The 24,107-nt window shown below is 44.5% G+C and overlaps 3 long non-coding RNA genes across 3 annotated transcripts in view; 2 read left to right on the top strand and 1 right to left on the bottom strand.

Annotated features, from left to right (window-relative positions):
- The window catches only part of LOC140687457 (uncharacterized), a 284,201-nt gene that overhangs the window by 22,860 nt on the left and 237,234 nt on the right, over window positions 1–24,107 (bottom strand). The window lies entirely within an intron of this gene.
- LOC140687311 (uncharacterized) lies at window positions 4,711–10,514 on the top strand. Its single transcript, XR_012061513.1, has 3 exons — window positions 4,711–4,955; window positions 5,390–5,493; window positions 10,183–10,514. It is a non-coding gene; the product is annotated as an uncharacterized lncRNA (long non-coding RNA).
- Window positions 19,465–20,369, top strand: LOC140687310 (uncharacterized). The gene is made up of 2 exons (XR_012061512.1): window positions 19,465–19,542; window positions 19,694–20,369. It is a non-coding gene; the product is annotated as an uncharacterized lncRNA (long non-coding RNA).

The following is a 24,107-nucleotide window of genomic DNA, read 5'->3' as shown; positions in this document are numbered from 1 at the left end:
TTGATGGAGAGTCGGGTACAAGAGATTTTTCATTTTCATTATAATTATACGATGAGAAAACCACCCGCCCAAAGTGCCATGATAAATGGCAGCCGACACCCAGTCTCAACATCGAGGATGCCTTGGGCAGTGGCGGGGACTGTGGTGTCCCAGACGGCTCTGCCCTGTCAGTCCTGGTATACTGTTTCCTGGCATGTGCACTATCCCAGTTTTGCAAGAGAAGCCAGCCATTTAGATTTTTAATGTGAAACTTCATGTTTAAATCATGGCAATTAATTCAAAAAATTAAGAACACTTTTGACAACCAAACAAAACAAACCTGAAGCCTGGTTTTACCTGAGAGCTGCTGTTTTACAATCTTCCTGAAGGGCACATTCAAGGTTCAGGAACAAACATTCCTCTTCTTAGTGCCCTCTGCCTTTCACAATCATTTATTCAATTAATTATTTTACATATTCAGCCATGTATTCATTCCATATATGCATTCTACCCACCCACTCATCCATCAGTCCATCCACCCACCCATCTATCCATCCATCCATCCATCCTTTCATTCATGCATTTCAACCATCTGCCTACTCAGTCCATCCATCCATCTACCCATCTACTCATCCATCCATCCATCCAACCCCCATTTGTTAGTTCATTTACTCAATCATTATTGCGTAATGATGCCAGACCCTGGGGACACAATGAAGCCTATGAACCCACCTCTTTCCTCTAGAAACTCACCATTTGGTTTAGTAGAAATTAGAAGAAGGAGGCCAATCACAGACAAGGATAGAGCCAGATGGTGTTAAATTTAGACTGCCATTTACCAGCTAGGCAACCTTGGACAAATCATTAAACTTTTCGAGCCTCAGTTTCCCCCTCTGTGAAATGAGCATACCGTACCTACCATAGTGACCTACGGCTTGCTTGCAGGCAGGTTATCAGGATCAGGTTACGTTAGGTCATGTACGTGAAGAGGGTCACAAACACGGTGGTGTGATACCTGTGAAGCTACAGGGAAACATGGGGGCTATGGTGTTAGGTGAGGTCGCCACCCCTCCTCTAGGGGTCTGGGGAGGCTTTGGGGAGTGGCAGCACCCATAATGTCCAGCACGCCCTGTGTTGGGAGAGGGCACGCTTTGTCATTATTGGGCACAACTTCCCCCTGGTCGGCTGACACCTTCCCCCAACCCAGAGCACGCTGGTTTTCCCACTCTTGCTTCACTTCTAAAGAGCAGCTTTTTCTCTGACCACTCCACCCTGCCCCACCCTACCCTAGTTTGTGGGAAAACTGTATGGAACAGAAAGGGCTTGCGGGCTGCCCCTTCTCTAGATTTGTTGTTATTTTTTCTCACTTAAATTGAAGCCATGCTTATTAAAGAAGATTAGAAAAAAAACACATCAAACAAGAAAGAAGAAAAATTATTCTTTGTCCCATTCTTCTAATGCAACCACACCAAACATTCTGGTTTTTTTTCTTTCTCCTAAGCTAGAGTACTGTGTGTGTGTGTGTGTGTTTGCATAGTTGTAAATCATACTGCTCTACTACTTAGTGTTGTGTTTTTAAAAACATTTCCATTATATCACAAGCATTTCTCCCCACTGCTCATCTTCACCAGTGTATTTGAAGGGCTGTATTAATTTATCCAGCAAATGTTAAGTGAGAACCTTGTGGGAGGAAGAGAGACGGATGTAATAATACGGAGCACAAATTCTATGCCAGACGCTGCTCTAAGCACTTAAATTAAATCACTTCTTCCTCACAACCATCCTGTGGGGTAGGTGCCATCATAATGCCCACTTTCTAGATGAGAAAACTGCGGCCCAAGGTTATAAGAAGGGGAGCCAACATCTGAATCTAGGCAGGCCAGCCATGGAGCCTGGATTCTGGCCATGCTGGGCTACTTTGGCCACCTACAGACAGGTGACCCCAATCCAGAATAGTCGGAGCTGGGACAGGGAATGTACAGGCGCACGAGATAGCCCTGAGGGGGATCCAGACCCATCCTGGGCACCAGGGAAGGCTTCTTGGAGGAGGAGGTGACATCTTGGCTAAGGAGGTGGGAGGTAAGGATGCTGTAGGCAGAGGGAGAGCACTATAAGGACCTGAGGCAGGAGCCACTATAGAGTGTTGACAAGCTGGAGTGTTGACAAGCTGACCCAGGTTGGAGAGGTGGGCAGGGCCAGATCACGCAGGGGCCGTGGGCTCTGGGAATTTGGGGGATTCCTGGGGATCCCTGGGGAGTGTTCAGCTGGGATGTGTCATGACTGGGGAGGCCCTCTCCTACTCTAGGCCAGGCAGTGCCCTTGCTCTGGCCCCTACAGCCTGTCTGTCCCCGTCATAGCACCCTGGGAACTCCTTGTCTGTTTGTCACCTTTGTCATTCTAGACTGACAAAAGCTCTGGAAGGTGGGAATGGGGACGAACTATGTTTCCTTCTGTGGCCTGGGACCTAGGTCAGTGCCAGGCAGGTAAAACCCCTGGAATGAGAGAACAGTGGACAGCATGTGGTGAGACAGTGTCACAACTGTGCCAACGTGTCTGCCGCAGCCACAGAAACAGGGCCCTTCTGTGGCTTCTCAGGCTCCTCAGGGTACAAGGCCTCTTGAGGTATGTCCGAGCCTTGAGGTTTGCCAGGGCTTTGCTCTAACTTGCCCACAGTGTCCCGTTTGGTTTCAGAGAGGCTCCAGTAAATAAGCCAACACTTGCTTAGCCCTGTCCAGGCTGTTCTTGAAGGTCACAAGGAATTGGTGAGGAGCAGGCCTGCGTGCAGCCGCCTCCCCCCACCCCCCGCCCTTCCCCAGGCTGTCGGGCCCCAGCACCGCTTCACCCTCTCCCGTCCATACAGCCCGCGGCTGGAGGTGGGCTGCGGCCCCCACTCCTGCTCGGGCTGAGGGCCTCCAAGGTAACTATTTACTACCCCCTCTCAGCCAAGCCCACTGTCTTATCAGCTCAAACACTTCAGAGTTCAGGCCAAGAAGCCAAAGTCAACTCTGAAAAAGTCTTTCAAAGGCCAAAATACAAACACCGAGGAGGTTATTTGGAGGCGGGTGGAGATGATGTTGGGGAAGGGTGAGATCTGGGGTTCCTTTAACAGACTCAGACGGCCTCCAGTGACTTTCCTGGGCCCCAAGATGTTATGTTTGAGGAAAGGCACTGTTCGTAGTAGCAAAAGACTGGGTTTACCCTGAGTCCGTCAGCAGGGGAACAGGTAACTCACGATGTACCATACAGCCGCTAAAAAGAGCAAAGCCACTTCATGGGTAGTGAAATGGAAATAGATTGTAAAGTGGAAAAAAAGAAAAGGCAAAGATATAAAGCAGATCTGCATATAATCAGATCCTTTTTGTGTAACTAGAAAAGGTGGGGCTATTTATCGCTACATGCCTGTTTATGTGTAGAAAATTTCTGGAATCATCTTCCAGGTATCTGGAAATGTTAGCTGCTTCTGGGTCAAGAATCAGAAGCAGACAGACTCCTCATTATGCACTCTTTGTACCTTTTAAGTGACTCAATATCATGTTAAAGTAAGATTAAAGAAAGAAATAAACTAAACAAGAGTATTAGTGATTTTGTTTCAGGCAGATGGCCAATAGAACAAAAGATGAGGGGGGAAATAGCTACAGAAGGAACAGTGACTTTTACAAGGAATCAGATTATCAAAGGTCTAGCTCAAGAGGAAACCTAAGCCTGTTTAGCAGTGAGCCACATTCAAACGAGGCTTTCAGAGTTCTCTTGTGTTTCATAAATCTGGATGCTTAAAATGTGCTTTCAAGACATCATCTCATTGACCCTCTTGAGGATTCTATAAAGTAGAATCAAATCACTGTGTAGATTGATTAATTCATTCAACAAATAGTTACTGTTTGAGATGATGAGGATGTAGCAATGAACAAGACTATCAAGATCCCTGATCTCATGGAGCCTGTAGGTACACAGGGAATGCTGAGCAAGTGCCAAGTAAACAACGGCAACACAAGAAAACAAGTATGACAATTTCAGAGAGAGGCACTGGGAAGAAAATGAGACCAGGGAATGTAATCGATGTTGGTTTGTGTGGGGAGTGGTCACTGAGCGGCTCTCTGAGGAGGTGACACTTGGACTGAGACATGAATGAAGAAAATAGGACCAATCCAAGAAAAGCAGGGAGAGGACAGTTCCAGGTAGCAGGAACTAGTAGCCAGTGCAAAGGCCCCGAGGCTACACTAAGCTTTGCTTGTGAGAGGAACAGAATGGCAACCAGTGTGGCTGGGGCTGAGAAAGAGAGCCAAAGACGGTTGGTAGATCCAGTTGGAGAGAGTGGCAGGGTTGATCCTGTGAGGCTTGTGGGCCTGGTAAAGAGTCCAGGTGAAGAAACTGAGGCTCAGGGAAGGTAAGTAATTTGCCCAAGGTGACAGATTTATCAGTGTCAGGATAAAATTATAAAGATTCAGACCCAGCTTTCCCAACTCTGTATCCAGTCCTCTAAATACTCACATATGTCTACAAACATATAAAACATGTATTTTCATACAGTACAGCCCACATTCTGAAAACACTGGGTTTTTTTGGTTGTTTTCTTGCACAGAAAAGTGCATACATCATAGTGAATTCTCACCAAGTGGACAAACTGGTCTAATTAGCATCCAGATGAACGTTCCAGAATGAAACAGAACATTCTAGAAGCCCCCTTCATGTCCCCTCCCAGTCACCCCGCCCCCACCTCCAGGTTAACTAACCACTGTCCTGAGTTCTAACCCCATAGCTTAACTTTATTGCTTTTGGACTTTATATAAATGGAATCACACTGTATGGGCTCTTCCCCGTCTGGATTCTTTCACTCAGCATTACGACCGGAAGATTCATGGTGTTTCAGTAGATTTTACTGTGTTACAGCCCAGACCCAGATATCTTGTGTGTCACGGAAAAGCTTCTCTCCTACAAAGAGGGCCACTAGGAAGTAGCTTACACAGAAGCAGTTCAAGGTATGTTGTTCTGTGAAAAAGGCAAGTGCAAAACCATACGTGTAAAGCAATCCGTCTTTTTGCTGGGGGGAAAAAGTTCTCCTTTTAAGTAGAGTCAAAATGATCCTAGAAAATAAGTTAAATTTTCTCTCAACCATGCACGAGGAACTCTTTGTAATTCAAAATAGCCCCTGGATGGAGGGGCTGCCTTGTGTTTAGGGACATGCTGAACAAAAGACAGGCTCTGCCAGCCAGACTCACCTGGACTATTTAGGTCATTTCTCTCCCCCTGCCCCGCCGTCCCCTTTTGGCGCCATGTACACGTACATGGTGAAATCATGCCTGTATCCTGCGATTTAACCCCAGAGTCAAGTGTTTCACAGAGATTCTCCCTGCATGCTGGGGATGACAGGTGGATTTTATTTTTCCTTATTTATTTATTCTGGTTTTTGTAGAAAGCGTAAAAGTTCTCGTGCATTAAACAACTGTGGAGCAGCAACAAGCTGACAAAAGGAAGGAATTTCCGTCGGTGGTCAAAGGTTTATGTTGCTGCCAGAAGGTCAGTGTCAAATGGGACAGGGAAGGGAGCATCAACTCCCATCCTCATGGCCTGAGGTGTGGGACAGGCCCATGGGATCATAAAGGGATGGCCCTGAGGCCAGACAGACTAGGGTCCGAATTCTGACCTTGGCCCTTGCTAGCTGTGCGTTTTGGTTACTACTGCTGCGCAACAAACATGCCAGAACTGAGTGGCATAAAACAGCCATTCTATCCTTTTGAATTTCTATCTCTTGGATCCTGTGGGTCAGGAATTCGGATAAGGCACAGAGATCTATATCGTCTCTGTTCCATGATGTTGGCAGTCTCAGCCGGGGTGACTGGAAGAATAGGGGGTGACTTGGTGCCTGGGGGGGGTCACTGCTATCATGTGGAGAGTCGTCACTTGTATGGCTGGCCGCTGGCTTCTCGGCTGGGATGGCAGTAGGACACCCTACACGTGACTTCTCCACGTGGGCGCTTCACTTGGGCTATTTGGGCTTCCTCGCAACACGGCGGCTGGGTTCCCAGAGCAAGCATTCCGAGAGAACAAGCTGGAAGCGTGGGGCGTTTTTAGGATCTGGGCTTGGAAGTTACACAGGATCATTTCCACTGTCCTCTGTTGGTTGATGCAGTTGTAAAGGTCATGCAGGGTTCAAGGGGAAGGGACAGGAGAGAATGGAGAGACCTTACCACTCAATGGGAGGATTGTCAAAGTAACTTTATAAGAAGAGTCACTTTATATGAGGAGGATGTACAGAACCTAGAACCTCACACATTGGCTGGGGAGATTTTAGAATGGTGTAGAACTTTGGAAAACCATTTGGAAAACATGGTTCCTCAAAAGGTTATACATAGAGTTTAACCAGCAATTCCATTACTAGGTATCAAGGCACCCAAGAGCAGTGAAGGCATACGTCACACAAAAACAAATGTCCATCAACATAAACAAAGTGTGACAAATCCATTCAACAGAGTATTATTCAGCCATAAGAGGAATGCAATAGTTATACAGGCTATGGCATGGATCAACCTCAAAGACATGCTAAGTGGAAGAAGCCAGTCACAGAAGGCATATATTGTATGATTCCATTTATCTGAAATGTCCAGAAGGCGCAAATTGACAAAGACACAAAGTAGATTACTGGTTGCCAGAGTCTGGGAAGGGAGGAATGGGGAGTGACTGCTAATGGGTACAGAGTTTCTTTGCGGGGCGATGACAATTTCTAAATTAGATAGTGGTGATGGTTGCACAACACTGTGAATATAACAAAACCCACTGGATTGCACATTTTAAAAACGTGAATTTTGTGGCATGTGAATTATACCTCAAAAAAGCTGTTTTTTTTGAAGATAGAGAAAAATCATAAGAGATGGGACATACTGATTTGAGCCTCTTTAGAAAATACATTGAGTAAACAGGAGCTCATCTTCCTATGCCTCAGTTTCCTCATCTGTGAAATGGGGCTGTTTAAAAATCAAATGAACACATAAAATCTTTGGGGGATTAAAAGATACAGCCATGAGGCTGAATATGCAAGGACAATGTGGCTGGATCAGAGTGAATGAAGGAAGTTTCTCATAAGTGCCAGAAAGAGCCAGGTAGGAAGCACAGTAAATATGCCCAAAATCCAAACTCTTCTCCCATCTCTATGGCCACCACCTGATCTGGCCACCATCATCTTATGCCCGGACAATGACTGCAGTAGGGTCTCACTGGTCTCCTTGCTTCCACTCCTGTTCCCAGTCCCACTCTCTACACACACACATGCACACAGTGCATTCACCTCACACAGCCAAAGAGAGTCTATCAAAACCTAATTCCAACCACATCCCTCCTCTGCTCAGAACCCTCCATGGTTCCCACCCCGTGTAGAGTAAAAGCCAAAGATCCCTACGAGCCCCGCCAAGATTTGTACACCTGGCACCTCCCTGACTTCATCTTTCTCCCTCTCCTCCTCACTCACTTCTCTCTAGATGCACTGGCTGCCTCACTGCTCCTCAGACACAAAAGGAACAGGCCTGCCTCAGGGCCTTTGCACTTGCTATTCTTTCTGACTGGAGTATTCTTCCCATGGATATCCTCAAGGCTTGCTTCCTCACCTGCTTCAGGCATTTGCTCAAATAACTTTCTCAGTAAGGCCTTCCTTGACCACACCTAACAGTCCCTCTCCACTTTTGCTGCATTATTTTTCTCCATAGAACTTCTCACTATCTGGCATTTTATGTTTTTTTTTTTCCTTCTTTTTTTAATTGATTGTCTGTCTTCCCAACTGGAACGTAAGTTCTATGAAGTGAGGAATATTTTTCTGTTTTTTTCACAGCTATAACCTCAGTGCCTGGCACATAGGAAGTGCTTAATAAATATTGTTTGAGTGACTGAAGTATAAATGGAAAAAGAAATGAGTGAAGCAGTTTTGCTGGAAGGTAACAGGGAGGGGTGGGGACTGTGGCAAACTGGTAACCTTTGTCCCACCTGAAAGGTGCAGGTACCACTTGGCTACCTTACAACCTAAAGTTTCCATGTGGGATCATGGGCCCAATATGGCCAAGTTCCAAGTGTTCTAAAGGAAGCCAGAAACTTCTACATTTATGTGAAATGTCTTGATTTTGAAACCATTAAACCATTGCTGATCAAAAATCCCCATCTGTCTACCTAGGTGGGAAGCTGCCATTTGTGACCTCTGACCTAGGTCAAAAATGCTTCCAAATGGGTTTCATTGAACCCCGAATTTCTGGGAAAGCTGACTGGAGTTCCAAGAGTGGGAGCAGAATAAGTAAACTTGGCCTTTAAGTGTTTCTGTGAAACGAATGGCATTTTCTTATTTAGGTTCTTGAGATGATTTTATTTCAGGGTGAGTTCCTTTCTCTTCTCATAACTCTCAATTCCACCCTCACATTTATGCTGGGCCTGGGCATCTTTCCTTCACTCTGGAGCAAAGATCAAAAGTAAATATTGGCAGAACATCGGTTTTACTGTGACCCAGATAAGGAACAGCATAAAACGGAAATAGCGAGATTTTATTGTTCCTCCCACGACTTCCACCCCAACCGGACTCCCTCAATATTTACTTATTAATTTCACGTCATACAAAGTCTTGGTGCTAATTTTGTTGCCAGCCACACAGGGTAGGGCCTGCACAATGCCAGAGGATCCATGCTATAAATAACCCCATGGACAGCGCCCCCTGGAGTTCTGCCATGGTTGCCTACATGCAACCAGGCAATCAACCAGGTTGATTCAGATCATCTCATTCTACACCGTGGTACAGAAATCCTTTTTGCTTCGGCGAATGTCTTCTGCTTTGTAAAAGCAACACAGGCACATGGAGAAAAATTCAAACAGTATAAGAAGGCTGTGTGGGAAACTGTCTCCCTTCTGCCTTCATCTGATCTTTCCCAGTTCCCGTCTCCAGAAGCACCAACTGTTGTTGGTTTCTTGTGCGTCCTTTTAGCTATCTATACAAATCTCTCCCATTTTCTCTCTCTCCAAATATGTAGTATATCACACACACACACACACACCCATCCATATATGTAATGTAATCTCCCTGTTTCCTGTGTTTCTCTATCATTTCTTTTTGCATCAATGGTTTATACAAGGAATCAGCAAACTATGGTCCTCAGGACAAATCTATCCTGCTGCCTGTTTTTGTATAGCCTGCAAGCTAAGAATGGTTTTTACATTTTCTTACATTTTAAATGTTTGGAAAAAAACCAAAAGATAATATTTTGTGATTCATGAAAATTATATGAGATTAAACTCTCAGTGTCCATAAATAAAGTTTTATTAGAGCACAGTACTGTCCATGTGTTTATGTGCTTTCTGTGGCTGCCTCTGTGCCCCGACAGCACACTTGAGGACTTGCAACAGGGACTGTACAGCCTGCAAAGCCCAAAGTATTTACTATGTGGCCCTTTACAGAAAATGTTGACCCCTGGTTTACACTGTACCCATTGTTTGCTTCTTCCACATAACTATACATCCTGGGCATCTCTTGATATCAACACTTACAGAGGGTCCCCAACTTAACGACGGTTCAACTTCACAATTATTCGACTTTACAATAGTATGAAAGCGTATGTGTTCAGTAGGAACTATAATTCAGATTTTAAATTTTGGTCTTTTTCCAGGCCAGCGACATGTGGTCCAGTCCTCTCTTGTGATGCTGGGCAGGGCAGTGAGCCACAGCTCCCAGTCAGCCCTACGATCACGAGGGCGAACAACCAATACACTTACAACCAACCTGTACTTAGACAACCATTCTGTTCTTCACCTTCAGCAAAGCATCAATGGATGACATGAGATATTCAACACTCTGTTATAAAATAGGCTTTGTGTTAGTTGATTTTGCCCAACTCTAGGCTACTATAAGTGTTCTGAGCACATTCAAGGTAGGCGAGGCTAAGCTATGATGTTTGGTGGGGTTAGGTGTATTACATGCATTTTCAACTTAACAATATTTTCAACTTATGATGGGTTTATTGGGATGTAACCCCCGTGTAAGTCGAGGAAGACCTCATTCTTTTTAACAAAGGCTCTAGCATATTTCATTGTGTCACTGGGCCATAATTTATTTATCCAGTTCTTAGGATGGACCCCTTGTTTAAAGGAAAAGAGTTCATGCCTTAGGAAAGTTTGAAAATTCCTGACAAGGACAAGAAATCTCAAGTGGTCACTCTGTTTATTATTTATATCTTGTTCTTTCAGAAATAGGATTTGTGGCAGCTTACAACAGGAGGCGCAGACCCAGTAAAACCATAAAACCACTAAGACAGAGGTGAAATACCAGGAAAGGATTGGAGTCAAGATGCCTGCCCCTCCCGGCTGAGAAAGCCTGGATTATATTTGAGCTCGAGGCTTTATTTGAATCATATTTGCAGATGATGCAAAAATCTTTGTGGATGTTTGTCTTCCTCAAGAGGGAGGTTGAAGGCAGAATGCCTTTGAGAAGCTGGAAAAAAATGCCAAGCAGGGTAGCATAGAACAGAATTTCCTATCCTTACAATTGCCAAATCTTGATTAAACTATTATTTACTTGATATTTTTCTATAACTCATATAATTTTTTATTTAAAAAAAACCTTAAATACAGTTGTTTCATCTGGATAAATAATATTCATGAATTCATGGTTCTGATGAGTTAGCAATGTATTTTTTTTTCAAATGTATGTAAATGTGTCATAAATACTAAATTTTTTCTTAAAGCACAACTTCATGTACCACTACAATAATCTTGCCAACCAGTAGTGGTGCTTGTGCTAAATGTTTAAAAATGCTGGGGTGTCAGACACTGGGGTTGCCAGGCCAACTACCATTTCCCCCTTTCTTTCTGCTGGCAGAACTCTGACTTTGTTCTGCTGGCCATGTGTACTGCCCTGGGAAATAAACCACATTTCATTTAAGGCAACCATGGCTTATTCTCCTGGACCTGTGATTGGTCTAGGGGTGGTCATATGACCCAGTTCTGGCCAAAAGGAAAATCTGCTGGGGGCTTCTGGGAAAAGATTTTCTCTCTGATAAGAAAGAAGCACATGAAGAGAGACCTATTTGTCTCTTTTCTTCCTTTCCTGCTTTGGACATACTTGTGTGAAGAGGTGATGAGTGAGCTGTGGCAGCCATCTTGTGACAGTAGGTGACCAGCCTAAGGACAAGGTTCTGACTTGCTACTGAAGGCAAGGAGTCTTGGTCCTTTATGACAAACTTGAGATGCCAAATACACTCTAGGGTCTCCAATCCCCAGAAGTCTTTTAAAAAACAATAAACATTATTATCGTCTGAACTGCTATTGTGGAGCCTCTGAAACTATCCTATTGGATCTAATTGACTTTGTCCTTTAGAGCCGGACTCCAGGATCAGACTTATGGTCATATTCCAGCTCCATCAAATACTACTAGCTCTGCTACCCTGGGCAAGTGACTGAACTTTTCTAGACCTTAATTTTTCTGTTCATAAAATATAAGCAGTACTACTACTTAGACAATGATTTTTGAGAAAAAATTTAAATTCACCTAAAGCACTCAGAATATGAAAGTGCTGTGAGTATTAGTATCTGTTATTATTTCTTTAGTATTCATATAATCCTCTAAAAATATGGACAGAGACAGGAGGTTGACAGCACCTAACAAGACCACCAGCCTGGCACAAGAAGAGCAGAAAATGATCTGAGTGTCAGAGCAAACCACAAGCTGCAGATGAGTCAGTGCTTCACTAAACACACTCAGTGTAAGCCTGGGGGACTAGACTGCCAGTATGATAGGCAGACTCCTGGCTGTGAACTTTCTGCTCCATGATTTGTGACTCACACTTTCCAGGAGCATAGACTCTACATTTGGTCATCTCATTTTTTTAAAGGATGTGGGAAGCTGTCCTGGGTCCAAAGGCTTGGAGGCAGTGGCCTGGGGCCTCTATTTACGTAAGAGACTGGAAAGATTCAGGGGCAAGGTCATCACTGCCTTATGTTTAATTCACACAGCAGCTGTTGGCCATGTCTATAGCAGCCTAAATGAAAGGAAATAGACCAGGATTTGTAGCATGAGCAGAAGGAGCACTGGATGGTGAGTCAGTAAACTCATGACTCCACCAGGCAACTCGGGGAAGTTTCCTCTCCATTTCTGACCTCAGGATCTCTGGATGTATAGTGGAGCCCCAGAGCAACCTATGGTTCTGCAGAAGAGACTGTGATAGATGGAAATGTGTTTGGCTGCAAGTAACTGGAAACCCAAATGACTGCTCAAGTGACTCAAACAAGCAAGGGTTTATTTCCCCGACATAATAAAAAGTTCAGAGGGAGGCAGTTGTCGGTATTGATTAAGTAGCTCAAGAAAATCAGGGCTCTTGCTGGCATCTCTGCAATTCTCTTGGCTTCTCCGCCATGGTTCTAGGATGCATGCTTAGTGCTCCTCACAGTAGGAAGAAGGGCATCCACATCTGTCCCCTTTATCCCAAAGTGAAAGCCTTCCCCAAAGCGCTAGAACTCTCTCTCTCTTCCGGCAGAGCTGATTACATGACAAACCACGTGCCTGACCCAGCTGCAAGGGATGCTGGGAGAGTGAGGGTCTGGTCACCGTCGTGAACAGTGAGAGGGAGGAGGGAATGGGTGCTGAGTCTGCCGGCCACAGGATCAGCAAAGCCCCGATCCTGGCTCCTGAGACCTCGGGCGTCCAGAGTCACTACTGTCCCGTGGCTCTCCCAGCTACAGCAGGAGTTATGAGAACAAGACCTGAAGTTGAATCCTGCCTCCAACACCGGCGCTCTGTGGGGCTGTGGGAAAGTCACTTCACGTCTCTGAGACTGCATGTCTCAACAGGACAGACTATAAAATCCAACTCCTGACTGTGGCTTCGGGGCTGGCTTGCTGGGTGAGCACCCATTGTAGTCACACAGCACCCCACACTCTGAAGGGCCCTGCACTTGGTTTAATGCTCTGCTGTTGCCGTTTTGAAGTTCTTAAAATTTCAGAATAAGGGCCCTGTGTTCTCACCTTACACCTGATCCGGGTAATCCTGTAGCGGGTTCTGCACGGTTTGTCAGACCTGTCAGCCCTGCGTGAACCGCCTCTTCACTCCACTGTGGCCTCATTTCCTGCTACGTTCTCCCTCCTGCCTCGGTTCCCGCTGGAAGGGCGAGGCCCAGGTGCAGAGGCTCCCTGTAGCTGAGGCAGGCCCTAAAGGAGCTGGAAGCTGTCTGTGGACTGTTTCCTCCATGGCTGTCTCCTGGTGGGGCTCTGGTGACACATCTCCGTATCCAGCACTTTATGTTTATCTTCAACCATCCATTTACCATCTCTTGGTAACACATTTTGGGGCAAAATTTGGGAATGTTGGCAAATGTGGGACTGAGACAGTGCCAATTAGGGGTGAAAAGCCCAGGTTTTGGAGTCAGCGCTTCATCGTCTAATTGCTGTGTGATCTTGAGCAAGTCACTTCACCTCTCTGAGCCTCAGTTTGTTTTATGTAAAGCAAGGAGAGCAGTTACTTTATGGTGCTCTTGTGAGGACAACAGGCTGAGAAAAGACTCAGCACAGGACCTGATATCTATTAATCATTCAGCAAATGGTCATCGTTATTAGAATATCAAAACTCAGAATGAATAATGAATGTCTGTGGAGTGTAAACAAAAACTTGCCTCTTCCCTGGAGCCAGTTCTGGTTTTCTCTCCTTTCAGCTTTCAGAGCACTCTGTATGGATTTCTCATGGTCTGCTTTTGCTACAGCTATTTGTCTTCCAGCCTAGAAATAACTATTTATCTACTTGTCTAGTCCAGGTCTTTTGACTGAAAATGACAGAAACAAACCCAACTCAAAATAGCATAAGAAAAAAATGTGTGCGTGTGTGTATGAATATATTGGTTTATGTAAAGTCTTGAGATGGGTTCAGCTTCAGGAATGGCTGGATCCAGATGTGCACCTGTTATTTAGGAACCATGCTCTTTCTAACTCTCAGCTCTGTTTTCTTCTGTGTCAGTTAGGATCACCCCATTGGTGACAATGATTCCCCCACATCCCAGGGCTCCATTCTGCCAGGTCAGCAAGCCAAGTGGACAGAAGCTGACTTTTCTATGCAGTCCCAGCGTAAGTCTAGGGTTGACTCATGTTGGCCTGACTTGGGTCACATGCCCATCCCAGAACCAATCCCTGGGGCTGGGGGATGGAATATGCTCGTTGTGCAGGCCTGATCCACTTACTGCCCTTTTTGGGGAGACAGCCCACTTCCTCCTGAGCCACATGGAATGATACTTTGGAAGGAATGGGTTCCCCAGAAGATGGAGGGATGGACAGTGGTCAGGTACAAGCAATGGCTGGCTATTGAACACTCCCCTCAACTGTCCTGTTGTCTCTATTCTAAGGCCTCCTTTGGACATTTGTTAAATGAATGAGTGATTGTACAAATAAACTACTAGAAGAAAAATTCATCTGATTTATCAGGAAGGGTGTGACCTTAGGGATAATTTTTTGGGGGAGTAAGGCAGCTTCTAATTGCCCATGTCCTGCCTATTTTAATTCTAATCTTTCCGGTTGGCATCATTTCAAACTTCAGAACTTCGATTCTGCCTGCTTCAGTGCAGAGCGAGGCTGCTTCATGAGGCTGTGTCCCACAGTGGGCTCCCGCCCACACAGGCCCGGGCACATGACGGGTGAATCAAGAGTGGCTCACTCAGCCCCACAGAAAAGGCATAAGAGGCTCCAGCCCAGGGAGATGATGAGCAGGGTCTGATAAAGGCAGGCGTCACCAGGGCTCTTTCCTCTCCTCATTGGCCGGCTCCAGCAGGTCACACTTTCACCCAATTCTCTTTCTCATCAAGAACCTCTTCATGCCTGAGTCACACACAGGGACTGGCCAGGTGGATACCTGGAGCGAGACAGACTCAGGAGCCTAGCAGACTCGGATACCCACGTTCAACCTGAGGGTGTACCTAGGACTCGGCGACAGCCCAATGTGGCCCTGTGAAAATGTGGGAGCAGTGTGGCCAGATCTTCCGATTTTTTTTAAACAGACTCTTTTTCAGCGGTTCACAGCAAAACTGAGTGGGAAGTACAGAGAATTTCCATATCCTCTCCACTCCTACCTTACCCTATTCTGCCTGCTCCAGTGCCTTCCCAAATATCAATATCCCCCACCAGAGTAGTACATTTGTTACAATCAATGAACCTAAAGGACACATCATTAGGGACCCACCCAGAGCCCAGAGTTTACTTTAGGGATCACTCTCAGCATTGTACATTCTGTGGGTTTAGACAAATGCATAATGATATGTATCCACCATTGCAATGTCATATAGAGTAGTTTCACTGCCCTAAAAATCCTCTGTGCTCTGTGGATTCATCCCTCCCTCCCCTCTAGCCCCTGGCAGCTATTAAGCTTTTTAGTGTCTCCATACTTTTGCCTTTTTTAAACTTTTTGATTTTTTATTGCTTTTTCTTGCAATAGCCATGGCTTTGGCTGGATTGCCAGTGTTCACTCTGAATGGTCGATGCCCAGGCCAGCCTGGTTACATGTTTTGAATATCATTCCTGGAAATATCTTTCTCTTTAAATGCTGGTGATAAATTCTAATTTTATGAAAACACCATGCAGGCCAAATCAAACAGGCTGCAGGCTGCATTTGGTTCATGGGCCACCAGTTTGTGACGTCAGACATGGGGATTAAGAAGAGTGAGGCTGGAGTCCAGAAGACCTATTTTTGTTCTGCAGTTCCGAGCTGTGTGACCCTGGGCCAGTCACTTTGTGCTCAGCCCATCTGTCTAGTGAAGGCTTTGAGCATGTGATTATGCAGAGAGGGACCCACCCAGTGCCAATCTCTGAGGTTGGATGTCCAGGCATTTTCACACGTTCCCTCAGATTGAAGTAGGCACAACAAACTGAAACATAGATATATTGCTCTTGTATAATTTAGAGACAATAAAACCATCAAAAATTCCCATAATTATTCAGGCTTTTGGGGTAGAGAGAAGTGAGAGATGGATGGAAGGAGACTTGTTGCCTGCATGGCTGGGCAAAGGGAAAACCAATTTATCTGCAACCCAGAAACCCTGCATTACAGCAACCAACATGACAAGGGCAAATGCTGATACAGGGTTAGGAGCCAGGCTCTAGAGCCAGGCTGCCTGGGGTCTAACCTGGGTTCTGCCGTGTACTAGCTGTGTGACCTTGAGCAAGTAACTTAACCTCTCTGTGCACCAGAGCTTCAGGGGTGCTGTTCTTGTTATGGTCTGTGTGATTGGTGCCCCCTGAGCTGAGCAGTTACAGGGCTGCCTCTGGTGGCCCTGAGGTTCTTGTCTGGGAAATGAGGGTTAAATGAGTTAACACATCCATCGTGCATGAAGGGGTGGGTGCCCCGCACAAGGTAATGGCCCCCTAAGCGTCCGCCAAGAGAAATGTTACTGGCCCTGCTCTGTGCCACGTGCTCTACCTGTATCTAGCACTTCTGTACTGTAATCACCTCATTTTAAAGAAGAGAAAACTGATGCTCAGAGAGGGTCACCCAGCTAACAATAACAGGTAACAGGTAACAACAATAAAAAGCAAAAATGTAACAAGATTGGAAACATCTAACACTGATTTAGCACTCTTGTCACATGCTGGGCCCATTGTTTTAAGCACATTATTTCAGAGTGGCTCCGAAACCCTTTCCCTGCTCCCCCGACCCTACCCCTGTCCTAAGAGGGTGTATTTCCCATTGTCCCCAACCTCCACTTAGGACCTGAGAAGGGCTCAGCTCCAGGCAGGCCTGCCAGAGTTGAGTCTAGTTCTCGGGGTTCATGGATGGGTTCCCAGTGGAGCACCCTGGCTCTGTGACCAGAGCCTCACCCTCTCTCCCCCTTTTATCCTTTACACTCACACTCTAATTAGAGAAGACACCTTCCTGTATTTGTAATTAACTGCCTCTTCTGAGGCCGCAGGGCATCACGGCTGGAAACACTACTAATTCTAGGATATACTCACAGGATGTGGCCAGGACAGCCTTGACCCCGACTATCTGATCCAAAGTAGTTTCCTCTCTCTCTCATTTGTACCTGCTCTGTTCCTGTGTAGCACTGATCAGTTTTTAAAGATCATGTATTTATTTAACTGCATATTGACTTAAACTAGTAGCAGCAGCTACATTTATGAGCAGACACTACATGCTGGTCCTGCACTTGGCTTGTACAGTCATCTCTCAGTACCCACAGAGGACTGGCTCCAGGATCCCCACGGATACCGAAATTTATGGATGCTCAAGTCCCTTATGTAAAATGGCAGAGTATTTGCACACAACCCGCTTTAAAACATCTCTAGATTACTTACAATATCTAATACAATGTAAATGTTATGTTAATAGTTGCCAACACACTGCAAATTCAAGTTTTGTTTTTTGGAACTTTCTGGAATTGTTTTTCCCAGATATTTTCAATCCACGGTTGGTTGAATCTGCAGATGTGGCCGCCATATAGAGGGCTGACTGTAGTAACCTCCTGGGCAGAGAGAGGTTAAATAACTTCTTCAAGGTCACGTAGCTAGTGAGGAAACTGTATTCAATTGCTTATTTGTTTATTTACTTGTCTGAGTGTTCTGTGTTTGTCTCCCTCGCTCATCCATCCATCCATCTATCCATTCACTTATTCAACACGTTTATTTAACAAAAACTATATGCTTGTCTGGGTTCTATCTAAGTCCTGAGGACACAGAAATGATCTTGCTCACTGCTGTGTTCCCAGTGCCTCGCACAATGCCTGGCATGTAGTAGGCACTCAATAAATACTTGTGAATTAATTGAGGATCCTGTGCTCAGCCTGTGTGACAGCACAAGTCTTTGTGTAAACATAGACGTCTCTTTCTGTGCCCCAGGGAGCAGGAAAACCACAATGTTGGCTCTTTGCTAATTCTGCATGCTTTTTCTCTTCTCCACAACTTTGCTGGAGCTGTTCCCTCAGGTAGCCTCTCCTTTCCCATCATTTAGATCAGGGGTTGGTACACTATGGCCTAGAGGCCAAATCTGGTCCATCATTTGGTTTTATAAATAAAGTTTTATTGGAACACATCTGTATCTATTTGTTTAAGCATTATCTATGGCTCCTTTCAATCTACAACAGCAGAAGTGAGTAGTTGTGGCAGAGACCTGTAGAGCCTAAATATTTACTATCAGGCCCTGTACAGAAAAGGTTTGCTGGCCCCTGATCTAGCTGACTTTTCTATATCTTTTAAGGATGAATTGAAATGCCTCCTTCTCCAGGAAGCATTCCATGATCTCCCAGGCTGGTTTAAGGGCCCCTATTATGTGTTAAGTAGTCCCATCTTCCCTCTAAAACAGTGTTTCTCAAATAAATAAATAAATAAATAAATCAGTGTTTCTCAACCTTCTCCCACTCCAGGAGCCTTTTATGATACCTTTTTTCCTAACTGCCAACTCCCCTCCCCCCATGAAATTTTAATACACAGATAAACTGTGTATCTAAGTACTGCAGCCCTTTGGAGAGCCACAAACCCATGGTAATGTCTGCGAGAATGTATGCGAACATACCTCTTATTGCCTTCTATTCATTCAGTTGAACAGAATGCATTGAGCACCTACTATGTGTTAAGCCCTGCTCTAGGCACAAGAGGATACATGGTAAATGTAGCAGACACAGTCCCTGCATCTAATCATCTATTTATGGGAATGGTCTCTCACCAGACTCTGAGCAACTTGGAGGCAGGCAGCCAGATAATTCAACTTACAGATGAAAAGTTTTCTAGAGCCTGGCACATAGGAGGCATATAATGGGTTCAACAACTTGTTAACATGAGTGGTTATGGAAATGTGAAGGCACTAGAGGGGGAGGATGATTGTGAAAAATAAAATTGCATTGGAATCAGAGACAAAGACTGTTGGACTTATGATCATGTTTTGGAGATTTTCAATGTTCCCACTGCCAGTCACTCAGTCACTCAACAAACATCAATTCATTGGGTAACCTGGACAGTAGGCCATGGTAGGCACCAATCTTTCCAAGGCTCTGTTATGTAAATGTCACAAACTGCCAGTCCCAACTATGGGTGTGTATTTTGATTTTCACATTGCTAAACATAATTACAGAGAAACTGAATTGATAGCCAACCCTTAGAAATTGGGAGATTTCATATAAAAGTCAACTTCTGTCTTCTCTGGAACAAAAGGAAATAATCAGGCAGCCTTAGGCCTGTGTCCCTTGTTAGCAGGAATCAGATGGAGATGAGCAGCAGCTGTGACTTTAGACAAGCCATACACTCATCAGTTTACCTCAGTCTCCACCCCTCCCTGCTTTCTGCTTGACCCTGAGACAAGAGTCAGTTGCTGTTTAGCACCATGTGTTTGCCTTTCTCCTGGCTCCCTTCTCTCCTGCCAGGGTCCTCAAAGCTTCTGAGTTTTTGATCCCCAGGGTGTGGTGGCAGGAGGGTCACAATGACCACAGTTAGAGACCTAAGGGCGTGTCTGGGGCAGTGACAGCCTTGGCTTTCAGATCCAGCCCCTACCCTTCCTTACTGTTCTGCATCACAGGAACTGCATTTCCCCTCTTCCCTGCCCTCTGGCTTCCTCGGGGGTCTGGCCTGTGGGAGACAGCACTGGAGGGGAGGGTAAGAGAAAAGCCAGGGTATTTCTCCCTGTCTCTGTGCCTCAGGCATTGGACATGCTCCTCTCGCCTGGCAGACCCTCCCTGGTTCTAGTTCTCATTGGCTGGCTGGCTTCTGGGCTTCAGTGACGCCACTTCATCTTTTGTCCCTCCAGCCACAGGAACAGCTTCCTGCCACTGGATTGCCTTAGCCTCCTGTGGTTTCTCAGCTTCTCCACCTTGTGTAACCAGTCCCCATGTTAAACTCCTTCTGTTGAAGTGTGTGCCTGGAGGCAAATTACTCCTACTCTCCGTGGGACAAAAGGACATTGGGCTCCCTGGTCCCAGAGTCCACTGGTCATGCCAGTTGCTGAGCTCTTTAGGGAAGGGACAGCATCTTTGAGTTCTATGGCCCCAACTGGTAGACCTGCCTGGAGGTCCTGGTGAAGCAGAAAGAAAAGGCCCTTCTGGGGTTGCTGGTAACAGACGCTTGGGTGACACAGGGCTACAGAGGGGGATAGATACTGCTGTGGCTGCAGAGGAGATGGGATGCTTGAGTGTCTAGCTGGAGCCTTCTTCTGACTACTGGAGGGTAAAGACAGGGAGACAGGAAGATAAAACCTGGCACCTTCCCAGCGTTCGATACAGAACACATTAGGTGACTGGGCCTGGCTTTGGCTCTTGCTAAACTAGAGGAGGAAGGTGGGATGAATGTGTATGGAAATATCCATTGTCATATAATGGGGGAGCCCTGTTTCATTCTTTCTTGAACTTAGGGAATTGCAATCCTGGGCTCATCATGATCATATCGGTGGAGGATGATTAAATTATTAAAAACAAAAAGGAACTATACTGAATGTCCTATTCACCTGCTTTTGATGGGCAATGCTGAGAATTCTTCATTTATTGTGTGTGTGTGTGTGTGTGTGTGTTTCTACACAGCATCCAACTGGGATAGTTTTTAGAATGAGCATCTACAGTGTGATGTAACATGAGGCTCTGTAGGGCAACTCAGTCTTTGGCAATAAACACCTTCCCAGCTCTTCGGTAGTTGTCTATACTCCCACCAGATTGGCACCTCCAGGGGGCTGCAACATGGCTGCTTTGTTCCCCAGGTACTTGTGAGCCCACCACATAGTAGGTGCAAAAGTATTAAGAAAAGTCTTGGTACACCATACACAAAAATTAACTCAAAATAGATTAAAGGCTTAAATGTACAACCTGAAACCATAAAAATTCTAGAAGAAAAAATGGGTGGTAATCTCCTTGACATTGGCCTTGGCAATAATGTTTTGAATTTGACACTAAAAGCAAAGGTAACAATGGTTCATCAATTTTGGAAGGAACGTGACACATAGCATTTCCCACGGATGGAATTCAGGTGGAAAGCTGTTTAATTCTATAGGTAGACCCCAGGCTCAAAGAGGGAGACTTTCTGGTCTACCTAAGTTTTGTATGACACTCAAAAGAGGGTAGATGAGATTAATGACCTGAGTTGAAAGAGAATTTGGAGTTGGCTGGAGGGATTTCCATTCTGTGTGGCACCTTGATTGGAAAATAACTCTCAAGTATTCCTTCCACTGAGTCCTTCTTAGATTGAATCTCTTTCAGTTGTTCATGAGGAGAGATTCAGCATCTGCGGTGCCAAGGATATAGAGACAGAGAGAAATTCAGAAGCCAGAGGCAGGGCAGTGGGATGGTTAGAACTAGATCAGTACTCTGTGCTCCCCCCCTCCAAAATCTCTGCACCATCTTAATGTTCTGAAGAGAAAACCTACAATCACCCCCATTGAAGTAGATTGACAAGATTTGTACCTACCAAGCTTTACACCATGCTGAATTTTTTCCCCTGAATTATATGTTTACATCCCATCCTCATTAGGGATTTTAAGGTGTTGAGTTTTGTCAAATAAAAAGCATAAGACATCAAAAAAAATAAAAAATAAAAATAAAAGCAAAGGTAACAAGGGCAAAAATAAACAAATGGGATGACATCCAACTAAAAAACTTTCGCACAGCAAAAGAAACCATTAAGAGAATGAAAAGGCAGCCTACTGAATGGGAGAATATATTTGCAAGTGATATATCTGCTAAGGGGTTAATATCTTAAATATACAAAGAATTCATACAACTCAACTTAAAAAAATCCAATTAAAAAATGGGCAGAGGATCTGAATAGACATTTTCCCAAAGAAGACATGCAGATGGACAGCAGATAACAGGAAAAGATGCTCAACATCACTAAGCATCAGGGAAAGGCAAATCAAAACCACAATGAGACATCACCTCGCACCTGTCAGAATGGCTATCATCTAAAATATAACATATAACAAATGTTGGTGAGGATGTGGAGAAAAGGGAAACCCAGTACGCTGTTGGTGGGAATGTTAATTGGTGCAGCCACTATGGAAAAGAGTATAGAGGTTCATCAAAAAATTGAAAATAGAACTACTGTACGACCTAGTAATTCCACTTGTTGGTATGTTCCCTCTACATTTACTGCAGCATTATTTACAATGGCCAAGATATGGAAGCAACCTATGTGTCCATCAATGGATGGATAAAGAAGACACGAGATATATACACAATGGAATATTATTCCGCTATAAAAAATGAAATCTTGCCTTTTGTGACAACATGGATGGACCTAGAAGGTATTATGCTAAGTGAATTAAGTGAGACAGAGAATGACAAATACCACTTGATTTCACTTACATGTGAAATCTAAAAAAACAAAACAAATGAACAAACATAATAAAATAGAAATAGAGTCATAGATACAGAGGACAAACTGGAGATTGCAAGAGGGAGGAGCTGGAGGATGAGTGAAATAAGTGAGGGAGACTGAGGTACAAACTTCTAAGTTATAAAATAAACAAGTAATGCACAATACAGGGAATACAGTAACATTGTAATACCTTGGTGTGATGACAGATAGTAACTAGACTTATCAGAGTGATCATTTTGTAATGTATAAAAACATCGAATCAACATGTTATACACCTGAAACTAATATAATATTGTAAGTCAATTATATTTCAGTAAAAATTTTAAAAAATAATAAACCTAAAAAACACTAATTCAAAAAGATATATGCACCCCCATGTTCACTGCAGTCTTATATACAATAGTCAGGACATGGAAACAATGTTAGTGTCCACTGACAGATGAATGGATAAAGAAAATGTGGTATTTACACACAAACGCACACACACACACACACACGCGCGCACACACGATTGAATATTATTTTGCCATAAAAAAGAATGAAATCTTGCTACTTGTGACAACTTGGATGGAACTTGAGGGCATTATGCTAAGAGAAATAGCATATAATCTCACTTGTATATGGAATCTAAACAAAAACCACTTAGCTCATTGATATAGAGAACAGATTGGTGGTGGCCAGAGATGCTGGGGGTGGGGGGAAAATGTACAAATTTCCACTTATAAAATAGATAAGTCACAGGGATGTAATGTATAGCATGCTAACTATAGTTAATAATACTGTACTGCATATTTGAAAGTGGCTAAGAAAGTAGACCTTAACATTTCTCATCACAAGAAAAATATATGTGTAACTATGATGACAGATGTTAACTAGACTTACTGTGGTTATCATTTCACAATATACACAAATATCAAATATTTCATTGTATACCTGAAACAAATATAATGTTACATGTCAATTATACATTAATTAAAACAAACAAAAAAGAAAACTCTTGAGTTGTAGTTGGTTTGTTCCCGCACACAGCTCTGGTGTGTCTTCTGGGTTTCGCCTCTGGGCATTTGCCTTTTGCTTATCTCTCTGTCTAGGTAGCCCTTCTGCCCCTTTGGCCCAATTAATGTCCCATCCCCATTCACACTCAGCTTCAATGTCACCTCCTCAGGGAAGTCTTCCCTGATTTTCCAGACAAGATTCAGTCCCCCTGCCAACATCCTTACATCACTCATTCACTCATCGTTTTCCTTCACTTAAACATTCAACCACTTATCCAGCAAACAACCACAGAGCATCTACTCTGTTTTAGGATTTGTTCCAGGCCCTGGGGACACAGCCCCTGCTTTCTTGGAGCTCACATTTGAGGATCATTCAGTAAACAAGTAAATAGACAAGAAAAGTTCAGACTAATATGTGTTATGAAGTAAACAAACAGGGTGATGTGGTAAGAGAGTGACTGGTGGGGGATCTCCTTGTGGAGGCGATGTTTGAATCAAGATTTGAATCAAGAAGAAGGAACTGGCCATGGGAAGATCTGGGAAAGTTCTACCAGGGAGAGGAAGCAGCATGTGCAAAGGCCCTGAGGCAAGAACATACCCAACACAACTGAGAGACAGCTAGGAGGCCACTGTGTCTGGAGCACAGTGGGGAGAGGTGAGCTCAGGGAGGTAAGGCAGTGGCAGGTTGTGCAGGGCCTTGAGGCCACAATCAGGACTCTGGATGTTGACCTGGGAGCAGATGGCAGCCATCAGAGGGTTTCAACAAGGTTTTGTGTTTCTTCACAGTCTCAGCCCTCATCACCATTTGCAATTCTGCTTTTGCATGACTACTGGAGTGGTGTTCAGTTTTAATTGTGAGTTCCCCAA

The sequence above is a fragment of the Vicugna pacos genome, chromosome 19, assembly GCF_048564905.1.
Source record: "Vicugna pacos chromosome 19, VicPac4, whole genome shotgun sequence".
Taxonomy (NCBI): domain Eukaryota; kingdom Metazoa; phylum Chordata; class Mammalia; order Artiodactyla; family Camelidae; genus Vicugna; species Vicugna pacos.
This window is presented reverse-complemented; position numbering and strand designations above follow the sequence as displayed.